This window comes from Drosophila arizonae, chromosome 2 (assembly GCF_054131065.1).
Source record: "Drosophila arizonae isolate 15081-1271.41 chromosome 2, UAZ_ARI_1.0, whole genome shotgun sequence".
Taxonomy (NCBI): Eukaryota; Metazoa; Arthropoda; class Insecta; order Diptera; family Drosophilidae; genus Drosophila; species Drosophila arizonae.
Window position 1 is genome coordinate 31,274,420 of NC_142922.1, and position 25,792 is coordinate 31,300,211.

At 38.4% G+C, this 25,792-nt stretch overlaps 1 protein-coding gene and 3 long non-coding RNA genes across 7 annotated transcripts in view; 1 reads left to right on the top strand and 3 right to left on the bottom strand.

The window, feature by feature from the left end:
- Positions 1–25,792, bottom strand: part of LOC149270885 (uncharacterized) — a 100,169-nt gene that overhangs the window by 14,311 nt on the left and 60,066 nt on the right. The gene's annotated exons all lie outside the window — the stretch shown is intronic.
- Positions 5,441–23,949, bottom strand: LOC149270886 (uncharacterized). Of its 4 annotated transcripts, none has more exons than XR_016269420.1 (3): positions 23,931–23,949; positions 5,707–5,778; positions 5,441–5,641 (listed from the first exon to the last, which is right to left on the bottom strand). It is a non-coding gene; the product is annotated as an uncharacterized LOC149270886 (long non-coding RNA). The 4 variants fall into 4 exon arrangements; XR_016269427.1 differs by lacking the exon at positions 23,931–23,949 and adding an exon at positions 6,542–6,560; XR_016269409.1 differs by lacking the exon at positions 23,931–23,949 and adding an exon at positions 5,981–5,999.
- Positions 9,667–11,052, top strand: LOC149270887 (uncharacterized). Its single transcript, XR_016269440.1, has 2 exons — positions 9,667–10,392; positions 10,480–11,052. It is a non-coding gene; the product is annotated as an uncharacterized LOC149270887 (long non-coding RNA).
- LOC149270888 (uncharacterized) lies at positions 10,717–11,833 on the bottom strand. The gene is made up of 2 exons (XR_016269442.1): positions 11,747–11,833; positions 10,717–11,664 (listed from the first exon to the last, which is right to left on the bottom strand). It is a non-coding gene; the product is annotated as an uncharacterized LOC149270888 (long non-coding RNA).

Genomic DNA, 25,792 nt, shown 5'->3' on the forward strand with positions numbered 1-25,792 from the left:
AGACAAACGTTTTAGTCAAACGTGTCTCAAATTTATTGAAGGTTAATAATTACTTCTATCGTTATTGTTGACCCTGCTGGTCCTTGCTACGGCTACGCCCAGCCTTGGCCAGAAGATAATAACAATATAGAGAAAGACAGACGGACAGGTGTGTCGTGCTCTGCACAGATTGGCCTAAGCAAGAATGTGTGTCTATTCATTGAAATGGATTCGCTTATTTAATGATTACTTATTGATGCCTATAGGACGACGTCACAAGGACTTGCCTGAGCTCCTGACAGCCGAAAGAGGTATTTCGTACATGTTTTCGTATGTGTGTGTGTGCCGTAATTATAGCTGAGGCCAAAAGTTAATGTATTGCACTTTGTGAGATTGATTGGATTGAGAATGCCATTCACCTATGTAGGTATGCATCCTTAAGCCAAATTTATTTAAAGTACCCTATTGTGGGGTAAATGGCAAGATAGTTATCGATGTCGGTTGAAATTTGAAATAGAAAATCGAATTTCATTTTTATTAAATTTTGTTAAATGGACGAAGTTAAATTGAGACAATTTCTGAAAAGCAGAGGAAAGCGTTGCAAAGATAAGGCTTTTTATTTCCCGCAATATAAAAAAATATTTTATATCTGAAAGTTTCTTCAACAGAGAGGTGGTATGAATGCATATAAATACAGATTTTTAATTTATCGTTTGTCTCATAATTGCTATCATAGAAATATAAAAATTGACAAAAAATCAAAACTAAAATGATTTTAATAATAATTTGCATTTGAAAAAGACGATCGGGTAGACGGATTAGTTAGGGGCCCGTTCCACAGATATCGCACAATTTATATAATCAATTACAATACATACAGAATATTTAAAAAAAATAAAAATATCTCAAAGTCAATGGCAACACTAAATGGATGTTGATTTCCTTTGCATTAAAGTAAATAATTAAAGATTAAAGAGATTGTTCACGCATGAACATATGAATATACGAAGATCGTATAGATGACTCCGACGCACTCTACGACTAGCAGGTAGTGCGCTGGAAAAAGATAAGGGTCACATGTACAGACTCTATAAATAGACAAATGGACACCAACCCTTGCAACCCCAGAGTCAGATATGTAAGAGACGAACGCTGAGCCTTACAACCTCAGCGATAGGATAAGAATAGCTAATAGACCCACGCTTAGCCTTACAAACTCTGCGATACGATAAGAATATGTAATAGACCAATGCTGAGCCTTACACACTCAGCAATAGACGCACTAGATTTAAGGGCTGAAATTATGCATGAGTCTGGGTATAAAAACCGAGGCTCAGAAGAATAAAGATCAATACGCAACTAAACGCCCTCAAAGTCAAGTGTATTCGTTCAAGATCGTCGGTATGAATATGAAATTCATGAATATTGAATCGTACCTGAGCATTAATTGCTCAAATTCAACAAACACTCACTGTAAGCAATTGGAATATTAGCTGCGGCAATGTGATACTGCTGCACGTGCCCTCCATTCAACAGCCGCTACATTCAACCGTTTAGTCGCTTTGTGTTTTCTGTTTGCCTGGGAGTGTTGGAGAAGCAGCTGCGACAATATCGTTGTCATTAGTATTAGTGTCAATCGGGCACACCTGCTAACCTGTCGATAAGGCGGCCAGCTTAAACTGGCAAGGCTGCATTGTTCCGCCCACAATTGGGCATGTCCTTTGTGCTGATAAGGCTATGCATTTCAACTCAATTGAATGCATTTGTCATAATTGGCGGCAGAGTGCTTGTTTAAGTAACCCGTCTGTGGCTCTCACTCTCTCTCTGTCTCGTCTCTCTTCCCTCTGCAGCAGCTGTGTGTGCATTGATTATTTCAGCAGGTGCAAGATATACTCAAGTTTCATACACACATTCACACACACACACACACACACACTGAAATATGTATATATCCTAATCGCAGCCGTTGCCATTCGGTTACATTCCAGAGCTTGCATTAAAGTTACATTTGCTAAAGCGAAACCCCTGCTGCCCCGTCTCACACTGAACTATTCTCGATCTATGACTGGGATATTGCTGCTTTTGTCACGTTCCTGACTTGTTCTTCAATTTGGCACCATTCGGCTGTCGTCATTGGGTCCTTGCCGCGTTAGCCTCGCGTTACTGACAGTGTTGTGCGTCTGAAGGGTCGCAGCCGCTGTGTTTGTCATCGGCAGACCACATTTTAATATGCGCATAAATTGGCTGACATTGATGGATCCTAATATAGTTGCTTCCCTCCTAACGTCATCAGCATCAGCATCAGCAGCAGGAGTAGCAGCAGAAGCAGCAGGAGCAGCAGCAGCAGCAGCACTGGCATTAAGATTGATCCAAGTCATAGACTACAGTCGCCTTCCATGCCCATCCCTTGCTATTGCTGCATCTGTAATGTGCAATGAATTCATAAGCAAGTCATGAATTTCGAGCATGTGAGCTGGTTGTGCGTATATATGTATATATATATAACAGATACATGTATAACAGATATGCTACTTCAAATTGAATATATACATATACATATTCTAGGAGCATAGATAGATATATTAAAATATGATGTAGATAATGAGAGAGAGAAAGTGAGAATTCGCTTGATGATGTATATAGACAAAATATTGAGAGATAGATCGATAGAGAGAGGGGGAGAGAGAGAGTGCGAGAAAGAGGGGGGAAGGGGGGGGGAGAGTAAGAGAGAGAGGAACAGATAAAAGATAGATTTATTAATAGATAAATAGAAAGTTCGATAGAGTGAGCGAGAGAGAGAGAGAGAGAGAGGGGAAATACATCACATTCCACACATGCATGGCAAGGGTGATGGAGAAAAAATACATATGAATGCATCGTATGTGTGTAGGGAAAGAAAAACTTTAAAATTAAATCAAGAGCACATTTATTATACATTCTAATTATTGTAACCTTTTTTGAAAGCATATCTCTTTTGCTTTTCTTTTCCGTCGATACGTTCTGGCATATAATTATTAATCAGCCAACTTATATAACAGTTTCTATTTGCCTGCAGCACAGTTTCTTTTTGATAGACAACAGATTTCCATAAGTTAATTGTCTTTTCTCCCATTCCCATTCCACACTTTGGAAGCTAGGTGAATATATATATAAGTATAATATAAGTAAATGCAAAGCACACAGCATATTGATTACTTTTAATGCCAAGGCAAATTATGATTGACGCACATGTTATAGAATTCATGGCCATTTCGGAACAAGTGCCACCTTAAATCGTAATAAGTATCAGAGCTGTTGAGCAAATAAGGATTTACATGCGCCTGGGAGCATAAATCGAGTAAACATTGGCAGGCAGTTATTAGGTATAAGAGCCGCACAGCTGGCGCATGGTACTTAATTTTTTACAATGCGGTACACTTAACGTTAGCAGCTATCTTTTATGGCATACTTGTACAGGAGGATGGATAGGGGGACTGTTGGCCTAAGCGGCTTAGACTCCTAGCTAGCATGCCGAAAAACTTTGGCTGCGACACGTTCAAAGAGAGCGCGATCCATTGTTGTGTGGGCCTTGAATTTAGGACGGGGCGGTGTGGGTCGGTGCGGTAGAGGAGGGGAAGGTGTGTAGGTATCCACAGATAACGTCGAGGCGTGACATTTCGAGCGTGAATTGTAAACTTTTGATTGGATTGTGCTCTATGGGTGCGTCACATGCGGCGCATACGCAACGTGTGTTAAATTATTAGAAAAACAGCTGCCTGTGGGCCTGCCACAACTCATTAAAAAGTTTTCTTTTTAAAAATGCTTTGATTTGCTTTCTGCCGCCGGCTGCTGCCGCCTCTGCTGCTACTCCTGCTCATGAGTTACAGCAGATTTCTTTTTCCTTGTGCTTTAATTAAGCAATCGCCACTGCGAGCTCATCTAAAAATAAGTCATAGTTGGGCATCGCGCTCTGCTGTCAGCTGCACCAAACGCGAAATCAATCAACATCAGCGCAAAAAACTCTTTGCGGCCATCCCTCCCCGTGAAGAGTCATTTTCATTACCGCCAGCCCCATGGCCACATCATGTTGTGGCTGCGCGCAGAGTATTCCATTGCCTTGTGTCTCTATTACCCTTACACTGGGTACTCTGCCAGCAGTGACAGGCTTTCGCTAGTGGATGAAATCTATGGAAATCGGAGGAGAATTCAAGTAATCGCTTGAGTTTAACGATGGAGAAAAGTGTATTGGATTAGCGACTTGGGAAGAAATTAATTTCTTTTACTTGTTACGAATTTCGCCAAGTCCTTATGTGTGCTCTTTGTCATTGTTTTTGCTGTTTTGAAATTAGTTTAGTATATTTTGCCTTAGACTCAAAGTGAACAAGTTCTATACTGGCTTATCAAAAATCGATTTGGCCAATACTATGTATATGTATGTGTATGTTCATGCAGTAGAAAACGAATCAAGTGCTCCCACAAATTTATGCATGCAGATGAATGAAAAATGCAACAAAATCGCGTTCTACCCTTTGTGGACATTATATTTCATTTAACTAACGGATGCCATACTAATTGTGTGACAGGAAGTTTAATTTCGTATCTGTGTGAAAATTCGTTCGTATCGCTTTTTATGTACAAATGCAATAGCAAACACATGAAACTGAATGCTTCAAAGCCATGTAGCAGTAAAAATAATTTTCTAATTTCCACATGCGATGCCAAGTGGAAAAATCACATCCACGCAATTTCAGCAGCATCGAAATACTGGAACAGGACACCAATCAAATGGAATATGTAAGGAAAAGAGTTGGCGGGCAATGAAAATCATCAGCAACAAAATAAAAAACCAAGGGCAAATACAAATACATATGATAATGCACATGCTAATAGGCACAAAGAGTCGTCAGAAGGGAGGTTGGTAGGGGAGGGGGGGAATGTACTAAATAAATGCCATCAGTTATTTTTTGGCGCGCGAAAGTATGCTAAAAAAGTTACAAACAAGTGGACACACACACACGGATGGAATGCATACTGTATATATGTGTGAGAGTTGCTGCAGAGCTTTCATTGTGCACGCCCTGGAATGTTTTAACTTTATGGCATACCTAACTGCAACACAATTTGAAGTCGCAGAATTTAAAAAACGTTGACTTATTAAAGCCTGAACCCATTGAAAAGCAGGGTAAAATAGTTTTGTGCAAATGTATGTAACATGCGGAACAAGGCGAGGCAGATCGAATTGTATCGAATTGTTTTCAAAATATTTATAGCTATCTTAGTTTTAATATAAATTCTCATAAAAAATCGGTGCCCATGCGTTGTTGCTTATTGTGACTGTTTTTTTTTCTTTTTTTTTTTTTTTTTTTTTTTTTTTTTGACAAGGGCAGTCTTACGCGTTTGAACAGGCCAGACTTAAACCAAATTTGTAGACTTTAATGCCCCAACAAATAATTGGACCAGCTCAAAAATTTCATTTTGAATGAATATTTGAATCAACTTTATATTTCAAGAAGCAGCTTTAGCTTAGGTACTGATACAGTTGCTGGAACTTCAGTTGGTGGAGCTTTAGCCTAGGTACTGATACAGTTGCTGGAACTTCAGTTGGTGGATCATGACTTGGAGTAGCTCCATCTTGAGCAAAGCAGTTGGACGCCAAGACAGCGAGCACAGCAGTGAACAGTATCTGTGAGTAGAAGAAACAAAATAAGGTTGTTACTTGTCAGAAATAACACAAATTTGCATTCTTACCAGTTTCATGTAAATTGTAGCTTCCGTTCAAAAACGATGATAGATTTCGGGGTTTGGCTTTCCCTTTTATACCTATTTGAAAGCATACGAAGAACGAGTAAATCATATAAGCGTATAACTGGTATATAACGAAATAAATTTGCTCTCCGACACGCCTTAATCGAATTATAATAGTTAATTGTACTGAAACTAAGTCATGTGGAACATCACATTAATTTGAGTGCCAAGCATTATTCCCATATTACATGCGAACGTTTTTTATGCATGTACTCACATATTTCAAGTGCGTGCAGTCTCTAATATTGTAAAATACTTAGATTTGCTAAATGTCACTGTAGCAGTGAAGTCAATTTTCTTTTAACTAGAACAATAACTCCCATTTCTTTATTATCGATAATAATAATCGATAATTTGACTACGAAGCGATAGAACATTTTTTTAACCTGGAAATTTCAAATGACATGTGCGATTGCAAAGATTTTTATATATAACATGTTTTTTAATAAAATACTTATATGTGTATCTTATGAAATATTTGCAGACTGGTGTCTTAAATTATATGAAATTAATTAAATATTTTCGTTAAGGTTATGTGAGAGCGGCGCAGAATATAGAGAGTCGAGATCCAGCTCAATAGGTTTTCTGGGTCTAGGTCACGGGGGCTAGATCCAACTCTCTCGATGTATTTTTTGCCATCCCTTGGACTCTGCCGACAAAGCTTCGACTAATGTTTCTTAGATCAAAACCTGGTGGCTGCTTGTCGCGAGCAGATTTCAATTTTTCAAATGAAGAAGAATATATTAGTGCTAGGACTTTTGAAGCAGTTTATAGTTACAGCTTGTGGCTTTATTATATTTGACACTTTATAAGTAAATGAGTTTTTTTTTTTTAATTTATATTTTTAAATATATCGAAATTTGGTTCAGGGTAGTCTCTAGTCCAGTTTTCCTACTTGTTTATATTCGATTTTTGAGTCAATTTCAAAAGCCTGTCTGACTGCAGTCACGTGCTCGTGATCATAATAAAATGTAACTTGACAACAGCTATAAAAAGCAGCCGACACAGCGGGCCAGGAGGAAGGATGTGACGCAGGCGTTGCCAACGCGTTGGCAGTAACAATTCTAGTGAATCGATGACCCTAAAATTCGTGTTGCAGCAGCAGCAACAACAACAGCAAAAGCAACTGCAACTGCAACAGCAACAGCAGCAATTGGCATTAGCATCAATGCGCGCAAACAACAAATTGCTGAAATCGCTGGCACCTCCGCTGGGCAGGATGTGTCCACTGGAGTGGTATGTGTGTGTGTGTGTGTGTGCACAGAAGCATTATTCCGCCGGAAGTTTAAGAGTGTGTGTGTGTGTTTGCGTGTGAGCTGGGTGGGACGTTCAGCACAATTGCAAATTAAGTGGACATGCAACTGTAAAGTCTGCCATGTATAAGCTCTTGAACCGAGTTAAAGCTAATTTGCATGCCTGCCTCTTTAAGGGACTACAGCCAAAAGGCCGAGGCCCAGATGTCTGCAAAAAATGTTATTTTTCGGCTGCATTGTCGAAACAGTGCCACGTTGCAACAATATTGACAGAGACAATGCCATAATGCATGCACTGAGCAAATCATGAGAGTGTGTGCCTTTGTGCCAGTCTGTGTGTGTGAGTAGCTCTGTGTGGGTGTGGGTGAGTCCAAACAATTGCAACAACAGGCATAACATGCGGAAAAGTGTCACTGTTTTCTTGGCAACAGGCGGCAGCAAATACGTACACACACGCACACTGACACACACATGCATACATGCATCCTCGACTAGTTGCATAAACACTTATAAAGCCATTTCAGCACAGTCATCTAAAAGCACTACCATTCTTCCTACCCACACATGCAAACGGACACACACACACACACTCGCTTGCTCATGCGTTATGGTCGCTAATGTATCTGTTTTGTGTGTCCTAGCAAGGACGAGGCGTTACGAGTGTATCCCAAGCGTTGCAGCGTTTACGATTGAATTGCTGGGCCTTTTAAGCAGCCGGAGTTGAGTACTGCATGTTTTTTAACCCACTTTTCGAATGAGCAAAAAATAACAAGGACATATGAAGCATTTAGAAATTCCTGAATGCTGAATACACTTGTACAAGAGATCAATCAATAAGCGGTAGGATCAGTGTTCAGGTCTGATATATGTATGTGCAGAGTTTAGCTGTTTAACAATTCAAATTGTGTAATTTACATACGCATGCTCTTATACTATTTATATTTGGGTGCTAAAGAATGAGAAGGCGTTTCAATAAGAGTATCGCTCTGTGTGGCGTTGACTAAGTGCATGTGCATGTACATATATGTATATATATGCATGTGTATGTGTAAGCTATTTAAATTTGTATGACGAAAATAAAATGACGATCACTAGGCGCATTTATGCAAGAGAGAGCGAGATGAGTAGCGAGCGTTTGTTCGAGTGATTGCATCAATTCAAGCAAACCAATATGCATACAGCATTTTGATGGGTGCGAGGGAGAGAAACAGCTTATACACTTGTTTGTCTTTACTGATGGAATCCTATTGCTTATTTAATGCACTTGGCCATGCGTAAGCATATTTATATGAATGTGCGGCATGTCCAGAATACACTGCAAGCAAAGTGTATCCTCGCCATGTACTATGTTTTATTCGGTTTTTGCGTCATTCACAAATTGGCTGCTGGCAGCATTGGCAGCATTGATAATCTCCGGCATTCAGGCAAAAATAATTGGCGCAGCGTTGAATGGCTCTCTGCCAGTGCTTCGACCATTTACAGACACCTGTTGGCCAATTGTTGCGGCAATTAAGTAGGTGAATGGCTGTCCTCAATTGCCTGTCATAAAAGTGAAAAGCTATAGAACGCTTGCTCACTACCTTAAGCGGCTCAACTAAGGCAACAATCTGATCAAACGTGTGTGACAAAGAGAGAGAGAGAGAGAGAGAGAGAGAGAGAGAGAGAGAGAGGGAGAAAGTGAGAGACAAAATGAGAATATATTGTGAATGTCAATGCAACTGGCATATTGCGATTGTTTCGGTTGTCGTTGTCGAGCGCAGGGATACATGAAATATTTCGCATAACTCTGTTGGCTGCTGTGTTATCATTTAATTAAGTTTTCTTTAATTAAGTCGACATGTGAGAAACCGCAGTGGCAGCCGAAGCGGAGCTCCTGTCAGCGGGTTGTTGGACGGACAAAAGTACGCCGCATGTTGCAGCAACATACAGAATCGGAAGAACAGTTAGATTACATGTCTCGGGATTGTCTCTGTGTGCGTGTGTGTAAGTGTTTGTAGCATATGTATATGCTTAATTATTGAGTGCGTGCCTGCAAAACAAATGCACACAACACTTGTAAGCACACACACACGCCAGTGTATATGTATGTCCTATGTGATGGTGTCATCCGTCTTAAGAATTTTCGCGCATGTTCCTGCAACAACACTTGCCAACTCTTGTGCAAAATATTTGCAAATCATTTGCTGCATTTTCACATTTTCACATTTTCGAGAAAAACATGCTCAAGTGTCAGCGCCAAAGTGTGATTAACGCTTTTTACTAAGCACTAAAGTCTGCAGGGTTTGCGATTTAGTTAGATATGTCCCCATGCATTTTCAAGGCTTACTGAGTTAAGCGCTCAAGCTCTATCTGACGCATCTAAATGTTTTTCTCTTTAACTTGTCTTCTCTGCCGAATATTTGCAATTGGTTCAGCTCTTCCTCACTTCAGTACGTCTGCAGTCTCGATTGACTTCTTTTTGACTTTACTATTTCGGTCATTGCTTTTGGTTGTGATTCTTGGGAAAAGATATGCTAAGCTATAAAAGGCTCTTGGTAATTTACTGAGACAACAGGCTGCTTTGGCTCCTGATATCCTGATTCCTAACATGATTGAGGTTTGAATAAAGATAATAATTAAATTTGGACGGTTGCTTTTATAATCTTTTACAATATCTATATATATAAAAGAGAGTTGTGTAAAAGTGTCCAAGCACTTATAACTCGAGATCTGCTGGACCAATTTTCATGGTTTTTGATTTGTTGGATTTGTCTCCGCAACGAGTTTAGTATAGGGTCTTAAAAATACTGAAAAAATTTGCCGAATACTTGAAAAACGCGGTTTTTTCCCCAAATGTTCAAATTTTTTTTATACCCAGTAGGCTTGGTAACAGTGACAGTTTTGACAATAGTGTAGAAGTAAATAAACAAATGTAGTCAGTCAGTCTACGGCACAGCCTCGAGCAGGCCAGACTATTCAACAAAAAAAAAAAAAGACTATTCAACAAAAAAAAATTTTTTTCCTAATCAAAAAGAAAAATATTTCAAATCAAAAATCTGCAAAAATTCAAAAAAAAAATCAAAAGATTAAAACCTGACTGTTCAAAAAATAAATAAAAAATTTAAAATTCGAAATTCAAAAAAAAAAAAAAATTAATTATTAAAAAGTGTATTTTTGGCTTTTTATATTTTTGGACTTTTAAACATTCTAAATATTTCAAATCAAAAATCTGAAAAAATTAAAAAAAAAAAATCAAAAGATTAAAACCTGACTAATCAAAAATAAATAAAAAATTAAAAATTCGAAATTTAAAAAAAAAAGTTAATTATTAAAAAGTGTATTTTTGGCTTTTTATATTTTTGGACTTTTACAAAAGCTAAATATCTCGAAAGTTCAGGTATTTGTTTGTCTCAAACATAAATTTGTGTAAATTATTTATTATTTATATTTCTCGATTGATTTATATGGTTTTGTGCGAGGGCAGTATTACTATTAATAAAAATGCCGCGTCCTAGAAGATCTAATCTTTCCCGGCGGACCCATAATGCAATTAGGCAACGGAATAGCGCGAGTCAATTATCTGACGAAGAGCGAGAAATCGCCCGAGAAAGGCTCCGCGTTAGTACCCAGCAAAGAAGGGCCTTAATTCGTGCTTCTCAAAGAGAGGCAGCCCGTGAAATGGCAATAAGAAATGGTTCAAGGATTGATTTGAATCGAGCAGCGTTTCGATATGATTGCACCATTGATTACAGCTTGAATCGTTTAGTTTGCATTGGTCCAATGGACGTTGTTTGCCAGCATTGTGGCGCATTGAAGTTTGCTGGTGAAACGCCCGGTTTGTGCTGCCTTAGTGGTAAAGTGACATTGCCATTAGTGGTCTCGCCACCAGAGCATTGCGTTCCCTGCTTTACGGCGAAACACTAGAATCACGACATTTTCTAACGAGCACTCAAAAATACAATGCCTGTTTTCAAATGACTTCATTTGGGGCGGAAATTATTGGTAACGGATATAATCCGACATTTAAGGTAATTTACGTTAAAAATGTTATTTTCTATGACTGTCAAAATAAAAAAAATAAAAAAATAAAAAAAATTTTGGAATAATGTAGTTTGTTAGATTTATGTAAAAAGTGTTTGTAAATCTAACTATAACTATGGCTTTGAATTTAAAGATTCAAGGCCAGATTTGCCATCGCATTGGATCATTGCAACCTATTGAAGATGCACAGCAAAAATTCTTGCAAATATACTTCATGGGCAATATGGAAGAACAACTTGACCGGCGTCAAGAAATGAACACAGCTATGAACAGAGCAATTCTCCAAGATTTGCATGCTTAGAAATTTAAACCAACCAAAACTGTGCAATGGAACGCGTTTGGTGATAAGAAAACTGATGAGCAATGTGATTCACGCGTCGATACTCAAAGGAAAATTTAAAGATGAGGAAGTTCTTATTCCTAGGATTCCGATGATCTCAAAAGATATGCCCTTTGAATTTATTTGAATTCTCGCTTCGTCTTGCCTTCGCCATGACGATCAACAAGTCACAGGGCCAATCTTTGACTATTTGTGGCCTCAATCTAGAAAATGTGTGTTTTTCTCATGGTCAATTGAACGTGGCAAGCTCACGTGTTGGCAAACCATCCGCATTATTTGTTCTTGCACCTGACCAAAAAACGAAGAATGTCCTTTACAAGGCGCTTGAATGAAAATCCGATTAATAAATTAATCAAGAGTGTATCCCAACCTGAACAACATAGCTTTCAACAATTTTTTACCTAGAAATAATATAGAGGGCAATGCAACGTTTGCCGGGCCAGCTAGTTATAATATATATTCTAAATCATAATTTTGATGCATTCATTTTTATACTATGCGCAATGTGATACAGCATATTGGTGCAATGCTCGTATTGTTGTCTGTCCGTCCGTGTGTCTGTCCGTATGAGTGCGAACCCTTTCATGGCTGTTGCAGCTAGAAACTCGAACCAATATTGAAATATTTACCTATAAGTAGTTCTTTTGATATTTTTATAATTCAGATTTTTCCAATACTCTATAATTGTGATCAATCGAGAAATACTATATATATTATATTTCAGCAATGATTTTGACTACTAGAGGCATGAATTTGGCATATATACTCATGTTGACAATCTTCGTTATTGACTAATGGGGCGTGGCATATTCAAAATACCCTGTAAATTACCCATTTTTGAAGCGTAACTCCCAAAATTGGAAAGACTAGCTAGACTAATTCGAAAAAATAAAATATATTTTCGCGCTGATTGGCAGCGCGTTAGCTCGAAACTCTATTGGTGTGCCACATAATATACACATATGTGTACATATTTGTATCATATATATTTTAATACACCTTTTATACCGAATCAAATCCGTTTAGATCTTGTAACCTTTTGAAGCAAGGGCTGTAACAGAACAGCTTAAGAGTTACTATATCTCAATAATGAGTATTATATCGTAGGAAATTGATTTTGAATCATAATTAATAAATGGCTTAAATTGCCTGTGTGCCACAATTGGCGATTTCAGTACCCAGCTCCCTTTACACTTCCACTCGCTCTCATTCATTTCATTTTATTGTCTCTATTAGCTCTGCGCTAGTGACCCACAATGCAGCTATATGTGACACAATTGTTGCTGCATTCGTGGTCAATGATTGCACGGCTCTGTTTGAGTGTGTGTGTGAGTGTGTGTGAGTGTGAGTGAGTGTGCGTGAGTGTGAGTGCCTGTTTTCGTTGTACATGTTGATGACTCCCAAGGTGACGGTTGCATTTTCGTTGGCTCGTTCGTTCGCTTGCCCATGTGTTGACAGTTCACGCACACAATGCCCATTTACATATTGAACTTTTGTGCACAGCAGCAGCAGCACACACACACACACACACACACACACACACACACACACACACACACATGCACATTCATATGCATATGCATATGCCGGGTATACTGTCACGTCATGTGGCTGCTGCATAATAATTGCAACATTTGCCGCTGTCGCACGGTCTCTCAGCTGTGCCGAGTTGCTGCAGGTAGCGGAGGCAGCAACAATGCAAATGCAACTGCAACGGGCCAAACATGTCCCTGAAGCATTGTCCTCCACTCAAACTTCCGACTCCATCTCTCTCTTTCTCTCTCTCTCTCTCTCTCTCTCTCTCTCTTGCTCTCTCTTTCTCAATTATCAAGGCGGCTCGCAACCGGATTCTGAAAATTGGCCCAGTTTGCGACTTTAAAGTAGATCGATGGCTACTTGCTGCGGTACGGATTTACAGAGAGTCCAGGATCTGCAGGAGAGCATTGCGACTGGCTTGGCTTTGTGAGCATTTATTTCTTTGCAATTTTTAATTACGCGCCGCGCGTGTTACAGCAAAATGTTGCCCCGATTTGAATGCGGCAGCTGCTCGTTGCCTGATTGCATGCAACGCGCTAATTATGAAAATCCAGGCACTTTGTGTAATTAAACATAAGTTCGCGGTTGCCGGGACGGATGTGGCATTTAAAATAATTTGCTGCTAGTTAGCTCTGCTGCTATCTGCGGCAGCTTTAAAGAACTTTTGGCCCAAACGCAACTATTCCAAAAGCATTTCGAACACAAAAAAGAAGGAATTGAGTTGCAAAACACAAACGAATTACAAAACATGCCGCAACATAAAATATTTATGATATTGCGGCTGGCGTTGGGTTTGCGGCAACTTGGCTAGCCAAAAAGTTGAAACAAAAACAATTCAAAGTGCTCGAGTACGGGCAGTGAACGACTGGCAGTTGCCTTGCAGTTGTCTTGATTTTCTCTATTTATAAGTTATAGGTTGCCCTATCTAAAATATTTTTTTTGCTTACATAGTCAATATAGACTGAAGATCTTTAGGGAGGCTATCTAATATATATACATATATAGAAATCTTGGCTATGAATGGATTAAAGGCAGCACACTGCTCTAGAGCTGATATCTGGCAGAGATGTTCAGATCTAGGTTAAAATAATTGTTGAGGTGAGATTTCATCAACATGAACTCATCTTCCTGTATATGGCGATGCTATGCTATTAATAGCATTATCATTATTATCTCTCTCTTTCTCGCTCGCTCTTCCTCTCACTCTCTTGCTCTTTCTCTCTTTCCATATAAAAGGCTTCATAGGGGAAATCATCAGTGGATCGATGGATTTTACAGCTCTAGTTTGCATGCATCAAACTTGACCCCCAAATGGTGGCAATTCATAAAATTTTAAGCCAATCGTTTTGAAATTATAATCCAATATAAGACGATGACAGTCTTCGTTTGGCATGCATTCACAGGGTATATAAAAGGCTGAGAGCAACTACAAAGGGCGACCATAAACTATTTTCGCGCAAACGTAGCATTTGATAAAAGCTTGCCACAAATGCTGTTAAATGTTATGTTTAATACTGTGGCCCACGCCCCAGAGGCGAGCAATCGTTCGTTATTTATATATGTATATTTTTTGGGTCGAGCATTGTGTTGCTGCATCAATGTATTAGTCATCCATTTAGGTGGCCTCTCAAGTTGTGTCACCTGCGGCTAGCCAAAGCTGCTTTCGCACTTGATGCCATGAACTTTACCAGTTGCGCAGGCGAGTGTGTTAGTGTGTGTGTCTGTGTTAGTATGCATGTGTGTGTGTGTCACTATGTGAGCTGGGATGTGTTGCCAAGTTGGCTTTTTGTGGTCAACACTCTGCTCAGATTTCTTTGCAACTTGCCACTAGACGAAGAATATTGCAAAATGTGTGCTATGCAGCATGCCAGATATTTGCACAATTTTATTAACTATTTGTTGTTGTGAGCCCTATGTGTGTGTGTGTGTTTGTGTGTTTGTGTGTTTGTGGCTAACAAACGTTTATATGACATGAGTTGGATTAAAATTTTGCTTTCGCCTGAAATGAGTCAACTAACACAGCCCCTTAACAACTTTTAAACTGTCTATTTACACATGCAGCCGAAATATAAATATGAACAATTTGAGCAAAATGTTGAAAATTTATGTTTACTCTAGGTAACTTAAAACCCTACCATTTGCCACAACCAAAACTTTGCAATGAGAAACAAGGTGCATGCCCTTTCCCAGGCTAGACAGACAGCCCGACAGACAGCTAACCAGCTGGACCCAAAGCTTTAAGCTGGCGATGCAAACAGGTGCAAGCACATATAAATATGTATATGCATATATATAAAACCTATTTCCTCGTGTATGTAAGTAAGTCCATATGTATCAGCATACATATGTGAGTGTGCGTGGTCGTGCGGCTTGCTAAGTTTTCGCATGTACAGTGGTAAATGCTAAATGACAGAGGCAAGAGCTTTAATTCACTCACATTGAAGCAAAACTCATTTGAAGCGCATAGCAACATATACAAGCATATAACAAATATGTCTGTTTCTTTATAATACATATGGTTTGTGCACATGTTTCATTTCTATACACGAGAGAGCAACTTGAGCTGGTACTATGGAATATTTATGGACATGTGTTTAGATATTTAAGATTTAGATATTTAATCAAATGGGGAAACTGTTTATAATTATTTGACAATGGCTGTTATTTTACTGAAATATGTTATTACGTAACAGAAGTTAGAATCTCTCATTGTAATACATTTATGACGACCTCGAACTGCGTACTTAAAATTTTACAATTATAATGTTAAAACTAAACAAGTAAGAAGGCTCCAGTCGAGACTGCTCGACTAGGAGATACCCTGAACCCTCTAAGCTGATATTCTAACCATTCTGCACTTCTTTTATGCACACATACATACACATGCATCCACACGCACGCATAAGCCTGCGCTCTGCTAACTGCACAGTAAGCAGCGACTGCGCTTGGGCGGCGCTGCAGTGTGGGCAATATTATGAGAATGTATTTGTTGAATAATTTCTTTTGTAGACATACGATCTTAATTAAACTTTTGGAGCGTAATCATATGATGAATATGTGTGTACATTCCAAAGCCCAAGTCTCTAGTACTGAAATGCGTTTTTTACAAATTGGGGGCAAAGGGGGCGTGGTATCCAAAATCTGTAAATTACAAAATCTTTTTATCGATTAACTTTATATACAACGCAAATTTGAAGACTCCAGGTCTAAAAATGATCAAATTAGGCTAAAAAAACAAAATAAATTTTTCGATTATTCTCGATAAAAAAGTTATCGGACGATTTATCGAAAAAATAAAGCAAACTCGTACTGCGTATGGTACACTCGAGCACTAATACGGACGGACGGACAGATGGACAGGGCTATATCGACTCAGCTCGTGGCGCTGATCAAGAATATATATACTTTGTGGGGTCTGCCAGACCTCCTTCTGCCCGTTACATACTTTTTCACAAAACCATTATACCCTGATTTCCCATTTTCAATAGGTTCAGGGTATAATGGTTTTGTGAAAAGGTATGTAACGGACAGAAGGAGGTGTGGCAGACCCCTGATTTCCCATTTTCAATAGGTTCAGGGTATAAAAATGTTTTTTGTTATTGTCATTTTAGAATTTAAGAGTCGAAAGTTACTCTTTCGAAAAACGTTATGCAATGGAATCGATTGATAAAATATGTTATACATGATATATATATGTTATTACATAATATATCTTAGCAAAACTGTCATCGCAATATGTTCAACATATAATAACTACATCTTGCTGGTAAGTTAACAGGAGCATATAAATGTATGACAGTAATCTTATTTGTTAACAGTCAACATTTTGTAGAAAATTGCAATTTTAAAGCCCCAAAGAGTTAAGGGATAAAGAAAATGGAGCATATTGCATTTTTTTAGGATTCTCTCATTACAAGATATCTATGAACTAAACTACAACTAGCTGTCAATCTTACATTTCCTTAGCATAAAGACTAACATTTCACATTTTTTCGATCGTTTCAGAGTTAAAGGATAATGTTAATATACATATATTTTCATCATTGTCTGCATATAATTATTAAATTTGTTAATAATTGGAACTGTCTTCAGCAAAGGGTAACCAATACTTAAAATGCTAAAGTTAAATTCTTTTAATGTAAGATTCTGAACTGGCTAACCTATGTTGACTTATGTAATATGTTTTAAGCAACATTTTTCAAATTGAAAAAAAAAAAAAAAATAACATCTACAAAGGTGCTTTATGGTGTTAAACTATTTCCCGTCATAGTGTACAATTTTGAGGTAAAATTTGCAGCTTTGGCCCACTGTAGAAAAGTGTGTTGGTCAACTTTGAGACAACTGTTCCGTGCCGAAGTCCATTTTGAGTAAACAAGTTTTTCACCTTTTGCACTTTGGCATTAATATTAGCAAAGTGCGTTGGGCTACAGGCAGGAAAGCAGCTTTTGTTTGAAAAACCTCAAACTAGAAGCCAAAAAGAGAGAAACAAAAATACTGAATAAAAAACTGAGAAAATAAACAATGAAATGTTGCAGGAGTTAAGCAGAAGTTTTTGTATTTACCCACACACACTCGCACACGCACACGCACACACACACACACACACGTATACATATGCAGACAAATGTGTGGCAGAAGCAACAGCTAAGACCAAATATTAGTATCAACAAACAGTTCTGTGCCACACCAACTGGCAAGCGTGCGAGAGCAGCTTAAAGCCAAGCCAAGCCAAGCCGAGCCAAGCCAAGCCAAACCAAACTAAACTAAACCAAACCGACTCCAAGCAGCAACCGCAACAACACAACTGACAGCTGACAGTTGAAACAAAGCCGAGCAACCAGACAAGCAACAAGAAGCGACGCGATGCAGCGCGATGCAATGCGACACAATAAAACATTTTTGTGGCACGGATTTTCATTTACCCTAAGACTAAGCTTAATCATACTTGTGCAACATTTGTAACGCTTAGAACGAGAACTTAAGTATTTTTCAAAAGAACCATTTATTCTTTTGTGAATATATACATATGTAGATATCTGAAATTGAATTATTTATTGGAATAAACCGCCTTATCGATATTCATGTTAGTGCGACAGACAATGCTGTATAAATTGGTGTGAGCATTATATTTGTGAGCACTGAAATCGATCAGGACTCTGATATGATCTCCACTCTGGGGAACTGTTGGAAAACCATAATTATATTAAATTATATATTATATTATTATTTAAATAATTTGTATTCATACAATACAAAATTTATGCTTCATGATGTTTGTAAAATGCCTTGCGCATATTTCTATAACTTTGTATTTAAGCCTTTTATAAAAGTTAGTTAAGCCGATACTAAAGTAACTATGCATGAATCGAGCTCTAACTCTAGGAAATCTTTATATAAATAGGCTTTGAAAATTTCAGAGCAGCAAATTTATTTAGGTCATACATAAATATAAAATATATTTATATATGTAATAAAAATGTTTATAAATATACATACATATATATTAACTCATATATTTCCTATTGAATATTGATTTAAGGTCGAAATGGCAAAATATGGTAATAGATATGTATTATACTTTCTAAGTACAGATTAATAAGCATTAGTTAAAGGCAGAAACTGATTTATAATTTCAATAGCTTTGCACATTATAAATATAACGGACTTTACTTAGTCTTTAGTAAATTATAGTAAAATATTTTTACAGTTTGTCAAGTCAAGTCATTTCCTATCACAAAATTGAAACACCATCAGTTCGCAAACTCTGCAGTTTTTTTAAAAATAATATCTCAGACTTTCAAATATCTTCGACCTGCTAGTGAACAGTTTATCAATTGAGTTCTCTGCCTAATAAGTATATTTTGAAATCATTCGGACTGTCTGCAAGGGCATTCAAATTGCAATTTGCCCTAGATCTCTTATATTGTTCCATCTCCTTCTGCCATGTGACACCCTGGAGAATGGGGGCACACAGCGCGACAAGTGGCAACAATTGCAAATGGCTGGCATTGTTTTTGGCTTGGGCGTTGCCGACTTTGATTTTTTGCTCAATGGCTGGCAGCTGCCCCCGCATAAGTTCCATAAAATAATGCATTTCAATTTCTTGCATCTACCCTAAGTGGCACATGCGACAACATCGTGTGGCAGCCAACAAAGTTGCGCTAATCAGGCTGCAGAGCTATGCAATCAGTGGCTGATTCAATGGCAGCATGTCCAGCTAAGCGTGTGCTACATGCCTGGTAATTAAATACAATGTGTGGGTGAGTGTCTCCCATATACACACACACACACACACAGACACATACATCTGGTTAGCCGAGCAACACCTGTCTGCGCCGTCATCTTTCTTAATACTGCAAATGTGATGTTGGCTTTAATGCTCGTTACTTTGGCCGTGTGATAAAATGCATGCAATTACGCATCATGTTTTCATTGCTATTTGTGTTGCAATATTTAATTTACCTCATCAAGCACACACACATGCACAGGCACACACGCACAGACATGTGTGTGTTCGCTCGTTAAATGTGTGAAGCAAACGCTTGTAAACCATCTATAAAGCAGCACAAAATTAAAGCTTAACTGTCACAGTCGTAGCACTTGCGAGTGTGTGGGTGTGTGAGTGTGAGTAGTGTAAAATTATTTGTTTTTAATGCTGATGGTGTGTGTGTGAGTGTGTGTTCTTGTTGCTAATGTGCGCTGCATTGTGCTGGGTGTCATGCGACGTATACGCAACATTGGATTACTCATACGCCGCGAACGCGCGCATATCTTGCGGGAAGCGGGAGGCGGGAGGCGGGAAGCGGGAAGCGGGAATACGGAATTATGACAGCTCAATTTGTCATAGCACACAGAGTAAAGCAGCAGTAACAGCGGCGTGGCAGTCGCAACGGTCCATCAATCAATCAATCTTTATCAAGTCATTGCCACTTGCCAACTGAGAGGAATTCATCCACTTGCCAGCTAAGCGCGTTAATAAAATCCCAAAAACCAGCATCCCGCCAAGGCAGTCATTACTTATTTTAACGCAGCCTTACGCAAGAACAATAAACGGTTTTAATGCCAACGTGTCAATGATGCGCGCTTTACGAACCTGTCATTTGTCAGCTACCTGTGCCCAGCACCGTTTGCCGCATAAAATCCATATTAGAATTTAATCGCGTGTTAAGCCGGTGAGGTAAACAGAGTTCGTTGTTAAATTTTGTTGCGCTTGGCATTGTTTTCCGTATCAATAAAGTTTGACGAGCCCTGCGACTGCTAACCCGGCTGCTAAAGCAAACTATAGACGCCTCCAGGCACGCCCCTTCGGCCATGGCCAAGCTTATGGCAGCACCTCATCGAAGTCAAGCTGATAAATTGATTTCAAACATTGTTTATATAACCGCGTCGCGCAGCTCAACGACAGTGGCCACAATTCAAACGATCCATGAACGAATGAATTATTTAAATTTAACTCAATTGTCAACAATGCATTCAAATCCGCGATTTGATGATGATGGGCAAAATTAAATTCTTTTAGATAACGAAAAAGAAAAAAAATTTATTTAAATTTTACAGTTAAAAATGTGCTGCTGGTTTTCTATTTAAAATGTAAAGAATAAGAATCCAGAATTCTATAATAAATTTAACAAATAAATGTGCCAAAAAATCAGTCATGTTGACCAAAGTGCAATGATAGAACTCTAAAGACAATGTCGGGAATCAGAAAAGGCAGGAAATCTTCAAATGCAATTTTTTTGTTAATGCTATAGATTATTTTCTATATAGATTACTAACGGCATTCAACGAATGAATCGATATGTAGTTTTTCATTGCAATTTTATCAGCATTATCTATCACTTATTTTCATCAGAGATGATATAGTGTTCTGTTGTCAAAATAATTTTTAGCATCAGTGTAAAAGTTGTGAAGTTTGTGAATTAAATGTTTCTTCTTTATATAATAGTTATAGGTATAGGTAGGTGTAGCTATGGGTATAGATATAGCATTGTAACCATTAATTATATTTTATGAGAACTATGTGGAAACTGTAAATTATTAGACAGTTATATTTGGTTGATTTAAGTATTTCACGTTCTCCTGGCGAATGGAAATCCAATGAAACGTCTTATATATATCTATGTATATATATATCTTTCACACTCACACTCACAATATCAATGTTCATTTTAATTATTAAGATGGATGAAATTTTTTTTTATATATTTTTTATTTGCAATCTGTCTTGTACAAAAGAATAAGCAAATCTTCAAACTATAACTATAAATAACCGGATGGTTTGAACTCCAACGTTATCTACTAGTAACTCTAACTAACTCTCTACTAGTCTACTCTCTGTTTGTTCGCTGTTATTTGTGTTGTCGAGGAGTCCAGAAGCTAGAGCATTGTTTAAATACCTCTCTGAGGATTTTTGGATGAAATGAAAATAAAAATTAAACAATAAAATGTCATATATGAATATCTGTATAAAATGTGGCATAAGTGAAATAAATTTTAGATATAAACATGTATTTTTATCAAAAAATGATTAATTAAAAAATGTTGGTTACACAAGTATAATTTGATTAAGTGTATATATTCACATATATTTACTAACTATTTGTACTACATTCGTATAGATGATATCAGTTTTATACTTTGAGTTCGCCCACAGTGCGTTGCTCGGCTCTCGATGGCATTTTATTTATTGGCATTGCACTTTGGAAAAGTAAGCAGGAGGAGCAAGGCGGACATCGATAGCCGTGTTGCTTTTCAATCTCACCTTGTTTACCTGGGCTACGCTGGGCTTTACAGCGCCGAGCAGCTCGCGGGCTCATTGAATGTCATTTAAATGGGCCTTTTGGCTCTTATTGGCGCCTGTTTGGTTGCAGGCCGGCATAGTTCTGATTAATGTTCCGACCACAGGGCTGCTGGGAGTGTTTCCCGCGGTGCTGTGGATCGCCTACTTAATTTATTTGTATTTAATTTCAAAAAAAAAAAAAAAAAACATTTCGATTGCTAATGCAACAAGTGCTTAAAGACTTAAAGCTGTGCGAAATGAAGCACGGTGGGACATCCCATGTCAACTAGTTGGTCCCACAGTTCGTTGGCATTGGCCTTTGTGAAAAGTTCTGTGCGTTTTTAGCACTTATGAAATCATTTAAAAAATCTGTTGCCATACTACGTGACTTTGAATTGCCATAATTGCCGAGCAGAAGCTGCAGCAGTAGGACAAGCAGCAGCCTTCACTCTGTTCCCTTATGATGTGCTGATGGTGTCCTTCGGGCTGGTGTTGATGTTTCTACCAAGGCAGCATGCTGTGCTACTTAAGCTCGTCGTCCATGTGAACTCATAAGTTTGCCCCATGGGCTGTTATACATTCATTAACTGCTCCGCCCTGCCATATACTATACATAGGTAGTAAATCAGTCCAATCTATTGGGTACTACGTACAAGTTGGGGGACAATTAAATGGCATTTCCTGTTGCAATGCCCCATCGAATGAATTCACTATTTAGAGCCACGGGCAAGGTCACTTTGAAAAGTTGGTTGGAAACAAAAACCCATTGTGTGGCATTCAGTGTGATGAGTGATGAAATGGGTATTGTAATGCAATACACATTTGGTGAATAAAAAACATTTGTGATATTGAGTTAAAGAAATATCGTGTTTCCAAATAATAAACATTGGCATTCATTTATTTTTAATTTTTCCATTTTTATATTTTTGCTTTGTAGGGTATTTGTCAGGAGTCTACCCAAGTATTTGCAGTCTGGCAACAAATTAAAGGCATATCCGCAAGCGTATCCTGTCAACAATTTTCTAGTTGTTTCTTTTCATTAGAACAATCGAGCTTTAGATTTAACGACGCACACAAACTTTTCCTTTTCGAAAAGTCCGTTTTTGCTTTCATCGCCTGGCGGTGCATTCCAGCTGGCTCTTAATGGTTTTGCCACTGAATGAGGCTCATCATGTCATAATGCCACACTTGTATCTACAGGCGGAGGCAAATATGCGACTGCTCCAACCGCAGTCGCTTGCTCATCAGACATGATTGCCAGCTGCTACGCTGGACTGCTGGTTAGCTGGCCAGTTGGTCAGCTAAGTCATGTAATTGTCTGCCACACGCACACACACACACACACACACATGCACAGCTACATATGTGCTAGTTGTTGATGAGACCCATGCCGGAAGTAGGTAGAACACATCATTGAGATAACGACAAGCCACTGCAGCAGTTGTCTGCTGTGGCTTCAGCTTCAGCCCCAGCTCCAGCTTCAGCTCCAGCTCCAGCTTCAGCTTCGGCTGCTGCAGTTGCAGTCGCAGTTGCTATTATAGCTCTTTCTGCCAATGCCATTGCCAATGCCAACATTTGCTGCACATTTCCATGCACTGCAGACAGAACCTTACTTGAGCCCCAACTACAATAGTCGGCTAGTCAATCTTTTCGGAAACAATTAGGGAACATTAATTGTTGTCGGTTGTCCATCCCTTCGGACCGGCACTGCACTAGACTGCATAGATGCCTGGAGCGAGGCCCTTTGCCAGTGCTGGCAAAAATGATTGCAGCTACTTCCAGTCCAAATTGAGTCAATGGATATAGATTAGTGTAGATTTGCATAAATATATGCAGTGATTAGCTTAAAAGCTGATATAGATTGTGTAATTATCTAATGATATTTCAACACTCCCTACTTTTAATGTTGATCCTATTTCTAAAGTATTTTTAGCTCAGTGATCAACAGACACTTTTTTGTTATCAATTGATATTGATATTCAAAAAGCTAAATCTAACATATCATTTTAAATTTTGATCGTTTTCAAAATTTCTATTCAATATAATTGGAGTAAATTTCAGTCAAATTTTGATGAGCAATAATTGATCATATTAAATATTTTGGAATACATCTATTTTGAGGCTTAACTGTTTTAACTCACTAATGATTCCAAGTCATAAGAATCAAGTTTACAGACAGAATTTTGTAATTTGATAGCTCAATTGTTGTTTACATGAATTAAAATTTGTAGTACCTTACCTGTTTCCAGCTAGCTTGGCAGAAAGCCTAAATGAAATGGCTTAGAAGCAGCAGAACTGGCATCGTGTTGGCTCATTTGGGGAAGAGCTTCAATTGCATCAACAGCAGCAGCAGCAGCAGCAGCAGCAGCAGATGATTGTTGAAACAACTTGCACTAATTTGACTTTAAAACCCATTCTAACGATTAGATGGTTGATTTACTTTACGGTTTCAATTAAACGCGAAATCCACTTAATTCTGATGACAATTAGTAATGGTTGCGTCGCACAGTAATTTGTCTGTGTGTGTGTGTGTGTATGTGCAGGGCCAAACAAAATAGAAAAAAAAACCGTTATAATCACTGAATGACAAAATCAGCAACAAATCACGACAACCAACAGTCCAACAAAAATAACAACAACAACAACAATAAGAGATATGTCAACAACAAATCAGACAAATTGCATTAAAAATGCTGTGGCACTCGAACGTCTGTTGACGGACAGCTATATCTGAACGGGAGATAGAGATGGGCACAGGGGGACAGGCTAGGTTCTGGTCGCTCGATTGGGAACGTCAGCTAACTGAGCGATTAGTGTAAGACTAACAACTGCTGCTCGGCTGTCCATTAACCAGCAATAGCAAAAGCAACAGCAACAGCAACGATGACGACGACGACGACGCCGTCAACAACAAATCAAATCAAATGTACTTTAACACGCTCGAGCCCAGAGTATTTAAGCGATAGCAAAAAAGAAACACTAAAAGGAAAGGCACGCAGCAGACGAAATACCCTTTCCTTTGAGAAAGGGTTTCCAAAAGATTGTCTTTTGGGAGAACATATGAGAGAGGTGTCTTATCTTGAATTACGATTACATATATCGAAATACAGAATTTATATTCATTATAGAGTAAATCTTGAGCCGAACAGGTAAAAGTTTATTTCCAGGTATATCAAAGCTTAGAAAATGGTCTTTAAAGTGTACCCACGTCATATTGACGCACCGCGGGAATGCGACGATATATTAAACATTTATATACGTCGGACTGTAGGTAGCCCATTCAATCGAGCTTATGATTTGGGATAAGTGATTTAACTACTTTAGCTGAAGAGCTGGGAAACTATCGATGGCACTATTGAGGTATCGAATTTTTATTTTTCTGCGCCACTATTAATGGTTTTTGGCCCTATCAATAGTCATTGGCATTAGGAAAACTACGAGTAGTAGTAGTATTTGTTGACCCTTTCTTTTTGTGGTTGTACATTTTTTCTCCCAATCTCTCCCTCTCCTTTATACGTTACACTTGCTTTGAGTAAATTAAAATACCCTTTACTAGGGCAACATCTCGAAAAAAATGTGCCGTAGTCTAGATAGACGGAAAGAAGAAAGATAGAGCAACGGATAGATGGCAAGTGGTAAATGGTAAATGTGAAATGGGAACTGGCGATGGCGTTGGCGTTGGCGTTGGCGTTGGCGATGGGCAAACAACGGTTGCGCCTGAGCTTGAGCTTGACAATGAGTGCTCACCGCTTCCGTTTCCGTTTTAAGTGCACTGGAATTGACTGCGTGAGGGGAAGCACTGCTGATGCCTCACCAGGCATACAAATATATGTCTATATGTACATGTATATGTATAAATGTATATCTATGTGTATATATATATGCAAGGCAAATCGACGTACTTCATCTAGTGGGAAAATGACAGCGCCTCGACTTCAACTCGAGCTGTGTTCGTTAGTTGGAAGCTTGGCTCAGTGCCTCATGATGCCTCTTTGAAGTGATAAGAGCAGTTCAAATGTTTGGCCAAGTGTGCGACAATTCCAATTTTTTACTGTGTTCTAATTGCTTTTTAATGCTACCCTGGGAAAGTATATTTAAAGA